Here is a 12,831-nt window from a genome sequence, read left to right as displayed (position 1 = left end):
AAAGCAATATTATTAACTTGTACAAAAGAATGAGTTTCTGATATTCCAATCAGCATTCCCCATCGGAAAGAAGCCACTCACAAAAGCCCACATACTGTGTTATTCCACTTGTGTAGCATGCAAAATAGGCAAATCTGTAGAGACAAATTACAGTGGCTGCTCTGTGTAGGATGAGCCTAAAGCTTTCCACAGCCAGCCAGAGAGCAAGGTTGTTACAGGGAAGGGTGATCACCCAGAGGGGCTGCTGTGTCTGTGGCAGCCTCAGTCTTGTACACTCCTCTGGAAGATTCTCGAGGAGGGTCACAGAACGGGGCTCAGGGTCAGAGAGGAGTGGACTTTAGCATCCATGTTCACTGAGGCTCATGCCCAGGCTGCTCCAGATGGAATGTCTTTAGAAGTAAGGAGGGACGTGGGAGAGCTCCAAGGAGGTGGAGCCAGAGCTACACTGCCAATGACCAAAGTATACCCAGTGCCACGGCAGCCACTGCAGCAAGGCTCGGGCTGGTCTCTCTTGTGCTTTCCTAGAATTTGGGTCATGGTCAGTGACGGTGACCAACTGGGCTTCCTTCCGGTCCACTGTGGGTCTCTACCCTCACTCTGGGAGGCAGATTCGCATGGTCACACAGTCAGCCAGGGTGGTGACCAAAACCCAAGGGGCACGTGCCAAGCCACGCAAACCAAGGTGAACGGGGCTTCAGTGGGACAGGGTCACCAGGTGTAACCTGGGGCTTTTCCCAAGTGGGACTGAGCGGGGTCGAAAGGTGCAAGTCTAGGTAAGAGGAGAGCTCGCCAGCAGGTCTGATGTGCCCTTCTCACCAAGCCATGGTGTTTTATCTCGATGTTCTGCCCTCAGTTTCCCAGCCCCAGCTCATTTCTGTATGTATACTCTAACAAATCCATCTCCTTGCAGGGAAATTGATGGGAGCTAGAGACCATCACGCTAAGGGAAACAAGCCAGACATAGTGCACTAACTATTACACATCTTCTATGAGCAATCTGATGAGAGAGTGGGAGAGACAGAGAGAGAGACAGAGAGAGGACAATAAAGCAGGAAGTGGGCTGTTTGCTATGAGGAAGGGGATGGCGGAAGGGGAAGGATGGACAGGGGTAGTGGGGACAAAGTAATAAAAATATATCATATGCACTTGCCACTATTCCAAAAGGAATCCCACTATTCTGCATTATTAATATGACACAGTAACATGAACTTGGAAACTAAAAAAGAAATAGCAATTGCCAAGAAGGGGGGCAAGAAGGAATGGGGAAGAAATACCAATAATTATGAGTTTATTTTTTAGAGTAATAAAACTGCTCATAGATAGATTAGTGTTAATGTTTACACAAAGCTATGAATATGTTCAAACCTACTGAAATGTGCACTTAAATGTTGCATTTTGAGCCATGAATTAAAAACAAAAATATTGAGAATATTCTACTAGGCAAAAAGTATTTTGCAATTGCCTAAGCAATGCAATCAGTTATATCCCATAGTCACGTCATTAAACCATAAAATCTAGGTTTAGCAAGAACATGAATTTAAAATGATAAAATATTATCAAATAAAGGTTGGATAATAAGACAGGAGAATCAAGGCATTTACTATGAGATAGGCAATGACTGTTTTCAATTCTCAAGAATACAAGGATTTGGATACACAGACTACTATCATGTGATAACAGATTGGAAAAATAAATGTTTTATCAAAGTGTAGCCCCCTTGTGTAACATTAAGGCAGATCACTTGGGCAGATTTAGAAAGCAGAAATACTGAAGAAACGATTTTTGCTGTGTTGTGGGGGAGCACATTTCTGTAATACCAGGTGATCAGGAGGCAGAGGCAAGAGAAATTCAAGTTCAAGGTGATCCTATCTAAAAATAAAAAAGAAAAGGGCTGAATGTGTAGCTCCATGGTGTGAAATTCTGGATTACACTTCTGGCACTGGGCAGGGAGGGGGGGATTAATTTAAAACAAATGGTTTTATTCAGTTTTGTTTAAGCCAAAACAAGGTTATCAATTGCAGAAACTGATAGTTCCTTAATTTCTCAAGCATTCCATACTGAATGAATCAGGGATAAAAATAAACATAACAAGGATGACTGTGCAGCCAAATGGAATAGATATTTTATCCAAAATCTTTAAAAATCTACATTTAATATATAAGTTAAAGAGTAATTTATAAGAGCTATTTTATATAGAAACTTAAAGGAAAGAAAAGCCCACACTAACTCCCCATTTCTAAATGTTTGGGAAATAAGTAGAGAAGAACCAAGACAAAAATATTTCATACAAGATTTGAACACCAATAAAACTGAAGACACACACCACCAGATGACTGCTCCATGGACAGAGATGTGTGTGTTCAAATCCAGGCTCAATTGCTCCCCTTAGTCGTGCACAAGCAAAGAGCCTCTGGATATTCTCCGGGCTGGAAATGAAAGCAGCCCAGAATCAGCTGCCACCTGTGGTGAGGCCCAGAGATAGAACTGACATTTACAGAGGTGCACAGTCTTGGCTGACTGCCTCAGCCTGACCCAGTTAAAGGGCCGTATATGGTACATATATCACAACAGTGTGTTCGAGACCTCTTAAATTTGAAAAGAAAAAACAGAAAAAAGCAAGCTTGATAGGATAATGCAAATGATTCCCATCCCCTTGTCACCTAAAGTGGACTTTCCAAGGAGTTCTAGAAAGTCACAGGAGCTTTCCTTTCCCCAGCAGCTTCTTAAGCCCTCTGGAGATGTCCCTGTTCCTCAGGCTGTAGATGAGGGGTTCAGAATGGGCGTGAGGATGGCGTAGAAGGCTGACACCATCTTGTCTTGTTCCAGGGTGTTCTTGGAGGCTGGTCTCATGTACATGAACATGGAAGCCCCATAATAGAGCCCAGCTACTAACAGGTGGGAGGAGCAGGTGGTGAAGGCTTTTTGCTGACTTTCCCCAGAGCCCATGTGGATGACAACTCAAAGTACACAGGAGTAGGAAGTGATGATGACTGCAACAGGGAAGATAAGCATCACCAAGCAACAGATGAACAGCAGCCTTTCGAAAGCACTCTTGTCTGTGCAGGAGAGAGGTAGGAGGGCTGGAACATCACAGAAAAAGTGGTGAATTTCCAGAGAGTTGCAGTAGGAGAATGACAGGGCAGCTGTGAGCATGCTGATGCCATCCAGAGAGCCCAAGATCCAGGAAGCGCCAGTCAGGAGCACACAGAGATCGCAGCTCATGAGCACTGAGTATCTTTTTCTTTTTTTTAACTCTTCAAACTTGTCGTTTTTAAGTTGACAGGCACCAACACGCATTCCTCTGTGCCTGGTGGAGAACATTTGGAGCACACCTCAGAAACCCGGGCAGGCGGGAGGGGGCTCGGTGGGAGAGGACTTACCCAGCACGAACGACCCCAGCACTGCACAAGAACACAGAAACTCTCTGCAAATGTATGCTGAGCAACATTTTTCCTTCTAAGAAGGGAATTTCCCTAGTTCTCGGCCAATTCCGAAGAACTTGAGCCATTTGTTAAAGGTGCCAGACCCTCCTGCAGGTGCTCGCTGTGGCCACGAGAGGGCGCATGAGTCCTGGGAGGGACCGTGCCACTTGCCAGTTTCCTAGCAACCGTTAGATAAATAAAAAAATAACAAGCAGAAAGCCAAAGCACAAATGCCTAATCCGAGGGAGCTCTGTGCTCCTTTATGGACGCCCGGCCTCTCTCCTGGAGCCTGTGTCCCCCTTAGATTGTCCCCATACGCCTTTGGCAGTGTCAGCAGACCTCTGTGTTTTAATAGTGCATCCTCCCCGGAGTCAGGCCGCTGATGTCTCCACTGAGCAGATGGCCAATGTGCAGCGTGAGAAAATGCGTCTTTCTCCTGCTCCTCTCCAACTGGCCACCCCCCACTCCCGCCCTCCGCCTTCAGATTTGCAGACTTTGAAGTCAGAAATTGCAGAGGGATTGAGCATTAGGTTTGTAGTGAGGAAATGAAGTGAAACAGCTGCGGAATGAGGGTTCCCTTCGGGGGATCCCTGCCGGGGTTCGCATCAAAGACCAGTAACAAGAAGCGAGGGGGCCCCAGACTCCCTTGGAGACAGCTGCACTATCATGGCCCCAGAGCAGCCACAGGCCTGGGGAGTCCACTCAGGCACCTGGGTGGAGCCCTGTGACCGACCACTTGCGTAGCTTCCTCAGCAGATAAGATGAGGGGACATCGCGCTGGTGAAGCCACTAATAACAATGCAGAATTCACTGACAGCCAGCCACAGTGGCGCAGGCCTGGAATCCCAGCACTGCGGTGGCCCAGGCAGGCGGATCACGAGTTCGAGCCCAGCCTAGGCACCTTGGTCACTTAGCAAAACTCTGTCTCCAGTGGCTGCACTGCACCCAGCTCGTGGCCACTGAGGACCGAGAGCCTGGTGACCGACTTCGCCTTCGAGACTCAGCACTGCCAATGCCCGGAGACGTCTTCTGGCTTCTGTCTCTTCACCCCAGGTGATGGCATAGCTATTTCCCAGCCCCTAAACTTGGAAACCATGACCTTGTCCGAGGATGTCACAGCCTGGCACACTGTATGGCACGCCAGCCTCCGTTAGTGACCTCCGAGCCACACAGCACAGGGGCGGCCTCTCTTTCCGTGCTCCTGCTTGGGCTGGCCTTGTTCCTCCATTCTCCCTACCCACCAAACTCCTATTCATCCACAGGAGCCCAGCTGAAATAAGAATCGGTGGTGCTTCTTCACTCTTGCAGCCGGAATTAGCTCTTCCTTCTCTGTTCCTCGATTATGCCTTTGCCATGAAACCCGTGAGACCAAGCCCCGCGCTGAGCGTCCACCTCGAGTCCGCGGTCTGGGCATCACAGAAAGGGCAGTGCTCTGTGATTTCCCGGTGTCCTCTCCAGTCCCCGTGCCCTGCAGCCAGCGAGTCCTCAAGGGCCGTGCTGATTCGGTTCCTCCCTCAGGTGCCTCTGTCCTCCAGGACCCGGTGTGCGTCCTGGTGTCTCAGGCCTGCAACGTTCCCCCGGGTTCCTGAAATATCTGTTGTATCGCCCGCCTGCTGAGCAGTGGTCGGGTGGGTCAGGCCCCGCTGTCCTCACCCCGGCCTTGGCCTGTGCATCAGCGTCACGCATTCCCAGGTGCGCCAGGGCCGTGAGCAGTGGGTGCAGAGGCCATGTCAGCCACTGCCACTCCCCACACAGGTGGGGGACTTGGGGACAGTGACAACCGCGTCGGGCCGGGCATCTCCCCCTGAGCAGTGCGTTCCTTAGAAACCCGAAGGAGATGAGTCTGCCGGGGGCGATGCCCACCCCTCTCTCGTCCTCCCTGCGGGGGGGGGGGCACACGGGCGACTGAGGTCACACTGCTGCTGGGCACGTGTTGGAAGCCGCTGCTGGCGGCTTGGGGGGCACCTCCGCTCTGGTCCTTCCTGGCTTTCCGGTGGGCGCTCTGTGCGGTGTCCTCGTCAGACCCCGGTCCTGCTCAGGGCTTTCTCTTGAAGCTGCCTGTTGCCAACTCTGGATTTCTTCTCAGATCAGAGAGAAACTCTTCATTGTGACTTTAGGAACACGTGCGGAGGACAGCTCCCCAGTGGCCATCCTGGCTCTGAGGAAATCCGACTAGGAAGGATAGCTTCCAGTTTGTTATGTTGGCTTGGGGATCTGGAGTGAGGGTTTTTGTTTCTTTTGTTCTAGCAGTGAGTATCTTAAAGTGTCAGTGATATGTTTTACAGAAATAGAGAAAACAATACTAAAATTCATATGGAACCCAAAAAGAATTCAAGTACACAAAAATTACTTGGAAAAAAAAATAAAGCTGGAGGTGAAAACTATCTGACTTCTAAAAAGACCACAAAGGTCTAGTAACCAAATGGGAAACACATGTCTTTAAAGGGAAACTTGATTTTTCTATTACATGGGATGCTGTTTGCTATTAAAGAATCACTTTCACATTATTTACATTTTGTTCTCAGTCTGCAAGGTCTCAGGGGATCCTTCTACCAAGAAGTTCTTCTGCCAAGAGAGAAAGGCAGATGAGAAGGACAGCATAGCTCCCGTCCAGCCACTCCAAATTGGCTGAGACTCTACTGAAGGTCACAGCTCTTGCCAGGGATCCTCAGGACACAGCCCCTGGCAGATTGGCAGTGACTCCCCCTCCTCCTCATGCACACAACTTACACAGCGCATCCCTGGTCTACCTAGAGGGGATGAATGCACACATCTGCCTACTACCCACTTACTGATAGAGCAATAATACACAATAAGCCAGGCCCTTGCTTTGCTTCCATGCTTTTGTTCTCCACAAAAATGTTTTGTTCCAGAAATGTAACACTTTGTGCTGCTGGGCAGCTGCTCCTGCCCAATGTATCAAAATGTTTTGTGACTGTGTGATCCTTCAGGATTGTTCCCTTAAGCTCTTTTCCCTTGCAAGCATATTCTGTAAGTCTGCCCCACCTGCTTCAGTGAGCATGCTTGCCACCCTATAGGTCCCTATAAAAGGAGGCTCCCACTGCTAATGAAATACTCAGACCTTGGAGTATGAACTCCTCTGAGCCCACCAGCATGATAAAGGTTTTTCTCCACTTCTTTGCATGGCCTTCAGAGTTTAGAGGCTTCAAATTTCAAGACCTATGACCCAGAGCTGCCATACTGAGCTGTAACAATTAGCTGTGCCTCAGAGCTGTGGCACTTGGCTGTGACACCAAGCTGTTCTACTCTGCCACGAAACTAGCACCCTCATTATCTGTAATATTCTATTTTTTTAACTTTTGATGTACTTTGTCAATAAACTACAACTTCCACGTAGCAAACTGTTTAAATGTTTGTGAAATTATTTGGTCTAGAATAAGGCAATTTCTCAGAATGTTGCAAAAATTTTAAATAATGATTATTCTCCTACTTTGGTGAATGCATTTTATATAATAAATATTTTATATTTTGAATCATGTATGGATCAAATCATGGCAGTAGCTTAAAGGTGCAAGTACCTGCCTGTTTCTCCAGAAGTTAGAATCAAATTGTGCAGTTGTGGACTGAGCTGGGGACAGTGGAGAGAGCTGGCCTTGTGCAGTGCAGTGCAGAGACTGGGGATCTCCAGAGATTTCCAGCAGGAGAAGAGTGGGAGGAAGAGAAGCTAAGCATTAAGAGCAGAGCAGTGTAGCAGGAGGAGGGGGTGTGAGTCCTGGAAGGGATACAGGTGAGGGGGAGGAGCCCAAGGGACCCCACTAGTGTAGGCTTCAGCACCTCACAGACTTACAAGGTATGATCTGAAAGTATGGTGAGTACTGACAGGAAAAAGAAATACTATGAAAAAACATTTCAAACGCTTATCCCATTGTCCTTGCCACTTCCCACAGCAGGTAAAGAAGTCCTCCTTCCTAGTGTCTTTAGTTGCATTGTCCTGGCTGCCTCAATGCCCTAAATCCCTCCAAACACTAAAGTACAGAGATGTTTCCTTTTCATGATAAGCAAAGTGGTCATAATTGTTTCTATAAATAAAATTTTATAATAATTTTATTAGTAGTAGTAACTTGAGAAACACAAAAATATACACCCTCTAATCCATGTTCAATACAGATGTGGATTTCATGTATGACATAAATATAAATAAATGATGCAGGAAGATGTTAAATTATTGGTAATACTGGGTTCAAAGTAGGAGTGAGTTCACATGAGGGGTTGTGGAAGACTTCCCTGCATAATGGATATCTGCTGCGTGGTGGGAATTGACCAAACTGCATAAAAAGTCAGAAGCCTGTCTTCTCTTTGGAATGACTTATATTTAAGTAGTGCCTCAATGAACTTTCCTTTCCAATAATTTTAATTATTTTAGAAAGTCACTTTTTCATCACTGGGATGAAATGCCAAACACCTGCAATCTAAAGGAGGAAAGATGATTTTGATATATGGACATAGCCCCTGGTAGACTGGCTCCAACGTAGAAACTGCACATGGTGGAAAGGCCTGCCATGCAGTGAAGTTGATAGCATTGCAGCAGCAAGAAGCCAGAGAGAAAAAGGAGTATCCAGGTAGGGATTTCCATCCTTTCAGCTTATGCTACCAATAAACAGCTTCTCTAACTAGGTGTCTCTTGATAGCAGCACTATCAGCTCTGGAGTCAAGAAGCATCTTCCAAAGGCCCAAACTTTGAACACATGGGGGACATTTTTATCTGAACCATCACATTCAAGCCTGGCCCTCAAAAGACTTATGGCTATCTCTCTATGCAGAATGCATTTAGTCCTTCACGTTGCCAAAGTTTTAATAGTTTCATCACTGTTGAAAGACCAAGTCCAAAGTCTCAATCTGAGAATCAAGACACAATCTTAGCTGTGAGCCCCTGTCAAAATCAAAAGGAAAGTTAAACACTGCTGGCATGCTATGGCACAGGGTAAGCATTCCCATTCCAGAAGGAGAAATAGAGGAACAGAAAAGAACCAGACCGAAGCAAGAGCCAAACACAGCAGGGCAAATATTACGTCCCATATCTCCACCCAGCACCTGGGCAAGGTGTGGAGAGTGATGAACTCCATGGGTTAGGACAGCCCCACCCTTGTTGGCTCCGCTCAGTACCTGGGGTTCTCCCCACTGCTGATCCATGTTTTTGGCACTTCTGACTTCCTGGTCTCTCCACTCCACTTTTCTCTTGCCTCTCACGGCTTCACACGCTGCCCTCTCAGGGCCATGCTGTTGGCCTCCCAGGCTTTCTTCTAAGAGCTGGGTGGAGGCTTACACGGCCCACAACTCTCACATTCTCTGCTGCTGAGAAAACTAACAGCACACGGATGGCATTGAACCTAAAACAACACGGAAGTATTATAGACTTGCCTACAAACTTGTCATTCCAAAACCATATGCAGAATGAGTATTTTGTTTAGGATTGAATCTTAAAAAATGAGTATAAAAAGAATGTAGTACAGGCCAAAGCAAAGAGATAATTAGACAACACATTCTCAAGCCTTGCTCCACCTCAACCCTTTCATGGAGGCTCTGCTGACTCCTCTGTTCCTTAGGCTGTAGATGAGGGGATTCAGCATGGGTGTGAGGATGGTGTAGAAGACAGGCACTATCTTGTCCTGGGTAGGTGACCAGTCAGACGTAGGCCTGATGTACATGAACATCACTGCTCCAGAGTACATGCCCACCACCATCAGGTGGGAGGAGCAGGAGGCAAAAGCTTTGTGGAGACCCTCGCCAGATCCCATGCGGATGACAGCCAGAATAACATAAGTGTAGGAAGCAATGATGATTGCTATGGGCAAACCAATCATCACTATACAACAAATAAAAAGAATCTCTTCAATGTGGATGTGTCATTGCATGAGAGAATTAGCAAGGAAGGGAAGTCACAGAAAAAGTGGGCTATTTCCCGGGACCCACTATAAGAGAAGGAAAATGTAGCTACCGCATCAATGATTCCATCACTAGAGCCCAGGATCCAGAAGGAAGCAGCCATGAGTCCCAAAATTTTGGGACTCATGAGATTGGTGTGTCTCAGAGGGCGGCAAATGGCAATATAGCAGTGATAAGCCATGACAGCCAGCAGGAAACCCTCAGCTCCAAGCAGCAATGAAGAGAAAAATATTTATGTGCCACAACCAGCCACTGAAATGGCCTGGCTGCCAGACAGGAAATTGACCACCATCTTAGGGACAGTGGTTGGATGAGCATGAGGTCCATGAGGGAGAGCTGGCTGAGGAGGAAGTACATGGGCATGTGCAGCTCGGCATCCAGGTTGATGAGCAGGACCATGGCTGTGATCCCCGTGCAGGCCACTGTGAAGATGTCCAGGACTAGGGTGAAGAGGAAGGTGTAGAAGGAGCTGTGATTGAAGATTCCCAGCAGGATGAAGTCAGAATTGAAGGTCTGATTCTCCCAAGCCACTGAAAATGTACACTTTATTTAGTACCATAAAAGGTGAAATGAGTTTATTCATTTGTTGAAATTTTACCTAGTGTCTTACAAAATATCTGGTTCTAGAAATTTCTGTAAGTCAGTGATCAATACAATAAAACCAAAATTAAGAGACTCAAAGCTTAATAAGCACAAATTCAAAATAAAACTTAGTGCACTCCAAAGTTTTTCACTTAGGAAATATTGGAACTTGTTCTAAATACTGCCTTTGAGTATCATTTTCTCAGTTGAAAACATAGAATGACAATATGGAATATTATTTTGTGGATAGAATTTTTGCAATAACCATATGTCCCACAGGCAAAGAGTAACTGTAACTAGCCTGGTTTAGATATCTGTTAATGATAAAACTATCTTTGGTCAGCATTTGGTTGGCACAATAATATAAGTCAAAAGTTAGATTTGTGCCTATCACAGTACAAAAGACACTTTTATCACTAGTCATGACAAAAGCTCCATGTTTGTTTATTGCTTTAAAGCTTAGAGTGTTTGGCTTCAATTTACATTCAATGTTCCACAAAGTAAACGGTCCAATGAGAAAAATTATTATTAATTTATTTAATACTGCAATTATGTAAATCAAAAACTGGACCCTTTTCTCAGTAGCCCATTATAGACATTCACATTGTCATCTTCCCCCAAAAGTAATGCTGAAACCATAACCTCCTGAGAACATCAGCATGTATGGAAATAGAGTCACAAACATGTGATCAATTAGGTGAGTTTCATACTGGAATAAGGCTGACCATTACCCTAAAAGGACTGATGTCCTCAAAGGAAGATGTCCTTGTGACAATGGGAATACTGACTTACAGAGTGCTCTGGGGTAAGGAGGCTGGTATTGGAATGAGCCAACTAAACTGAGAAACACCACAACATGGAGACATAACAGGAAGCTGTAGGACACAGAATGTATTCTTCCTTCCAGAGCCTCAGAAGTAGCAACACCCAGGACAAGTTGCTTCACACTTCTCTCCACTAGAACTGTGAGGCATCAGAAGAACAGAGGGGTCCCTTTGGTGCAGAGGAGTGGAGGAGCAGAGGCACACGGGCACCACCGCACCCCTTACCTCTGGTCACTGGGCCATGCCAGCACTTGGATCCACACCACAGAGGGCACTGGGTCAAAAACACCATTAATCTGAGCTCCAGAAGATAGAGCAGAAGTGCACAAGACAAAGAGTGCCTCGCTGAGGCTCCTAGATGAAAATTGAAGCCCATTAGAAAAGTGAAGAAAATCTTTGCAATAAGGGAACACCAGACCATCATAGTTGATAAGTTGGAGGGATCACCACCTCCCATCAGAACCTGGACTATCTTCAGGGGAAGGGCAGCTGGACCTGCAGTGGAACCTTGCAGATTTCAATCCAGCAGGAGGTCAGGGAGCTCAACTTGCGTCTTTCTGCAAGAAATCAGCTGGAAACTCAAGGGACAGCTGTTGGCTTGCAAAGACTAATTGACACAGATCTGCACACTCCTACTGACGCTATTATGACAATAGAGACATTCCCTGAAGGAGGCTTTTTATTTTTAACGTATTTTTTGTCTTATTTTTAATAATTTTTCTAATTTTTATTTAGACCTTTGTCATTCATAATAGTGTGAAATATTAGTGCATAAAATAATACACATGAAAAGAAATTTTGCTACTGAGGGTGAATTTCTCAGACAACAAACATAATGTCAAAATAAAAGCAAGACTCATGAATAGAACGGTTAGACTCACTGAGTAGCTTCATGGACTCATCAAAAAAGAGCTTTCAGGCTGAGTAGCTGAAAGCCACAGGCAGATTTATTAGGCAACAACCAAATAAATGCACACCCAGGAAGGAATGGGGGGAAGAGGGCTGTGGCCTGGGGTGGGGACTGATGGGACCCTGGGGTGTCTGAAGACAAGTGGCATAGGTGTGTGTTCCTACTGCCTGGCAGCTAGTGGTCCACGTGTCAGGAGAATCCATGGTGTGTGGAAGCTTAGACAGAGGGGGCCCAATTAATACTATTTCCTTAGGGGGAAATTCCTGGGTATTTACATGTACAGATTCTGCAAAGAAGAAAAGGCCCAATTTACAAGCTTATTTTATTTTTAATACTCTTATGAATTGAAGACTTAGAAGTTTGGAAGAAAAAGAAGTCATCAGAGAAAAAGGCATTGTGACTTTGGGCAACTTGATTGTAAGTTTGAAGTTGCAGTTTTCTTGGAAGTACGCAGCTGGGGGTGGTTTAAAACAGTAGCAGTCTGCACCCTCGCAGTTGAGAAGCTAGATGTCCAGCTCCCCCTGTCTCTGGGAAGAGTACCAGGCCCGCCTGGGCCTCTCACTCCAGAACTCCTGGCAGTCCATGGTATTCTAGGATGATTTCAGTTACTGCGGTGGGAGGATTTCTAGGAAAATGGGCTTCATTAGCTCACAGGCTAGGAGGGGAGACATCCACAGCAAGATCTCGCTGCTCCGCATGGATGCTTCATGGAGGCAGAGCTGCAGCAGCCCAGGGAGCTTCCTCTAACAAAGCTCTCTGAGGATCACCTTGGGTCCCTGCGATTGCGTAGGGTTTGCTCTGGGGTGCTGCTTGTGGGGCCTGAAAGGTGTCACCCCCTCCTTGCTTCATGGCCCCAGAACCAAGCTGCCCATGTGAGCCCTGGGAGACTCTGGGCCATGTGGGAACTGAGCACTTCTGTGTGGCCAGGTCCCTCTGAGCGCAGCCTCCCTTCACAACTCCCTTGTGTGTCACTTTTGTTTGCTTCAGGGTGCATGATGTGTTTCATTCATACCCACCCTCCACTACAGCACACCCTTCCCCTCTCCTCACCCTTGCTCTTGTCTCCCTTCTGCTTTGATGACATGTTTTTTAGATTCCACACATTAGGGAAACCACACAGTATTTGTATTTCTGAATCTGGCCTTTTTTGCTCAACATGATGTTCTGCACATCCATCTATTTTCCTGCA

The 12,831-nt window shown here is 46.4% G+C and overlaps 2 pseudogenes; both read right to left on the bottom strand.

The window, feature by feature from the left end:
• Nucleotides 1-2,222: 2,222 nt before the first annotated feature.
• LOC147820598 (olfactory receptor 2M4-like) lies at nucleotides 2,223-3,388 on the bottom strand (annotated as a pseudogene).
• A 3,991-nt stretch (nucleotides 3,389-7,379) lies between these two features.
• On the bottom strand, nucleotides 7,380-12,491 carry LOC106008684 (olfactory receptor 2M3-like; annotated as a pseudogene).
• Between the last annotated feature and the right edge of the window lie 340 nt (nucleotides 12,492-12,831).

This window comes from Heterocephalus glaber, unplaced genomic scaffold (assembly GCF_053883595.1).
Source record: "Heterocephalus glaber isolate CG9 unplaced genomic scaffold, H.glaber_assembly_v1.0 deba00001837, whole genome shotgun sequence".
Lineage (NCBI taxonomy): Eukaryota > Metazoa > Chordata > Mammalia > Rodentia > Bathyergidae > Heterocephalus > Heterocephalus glaber.
Note: the sequence above shows the minus strand (reverse complement) of the source record. Positions and strands in the feature narration are given on the sequence as shown.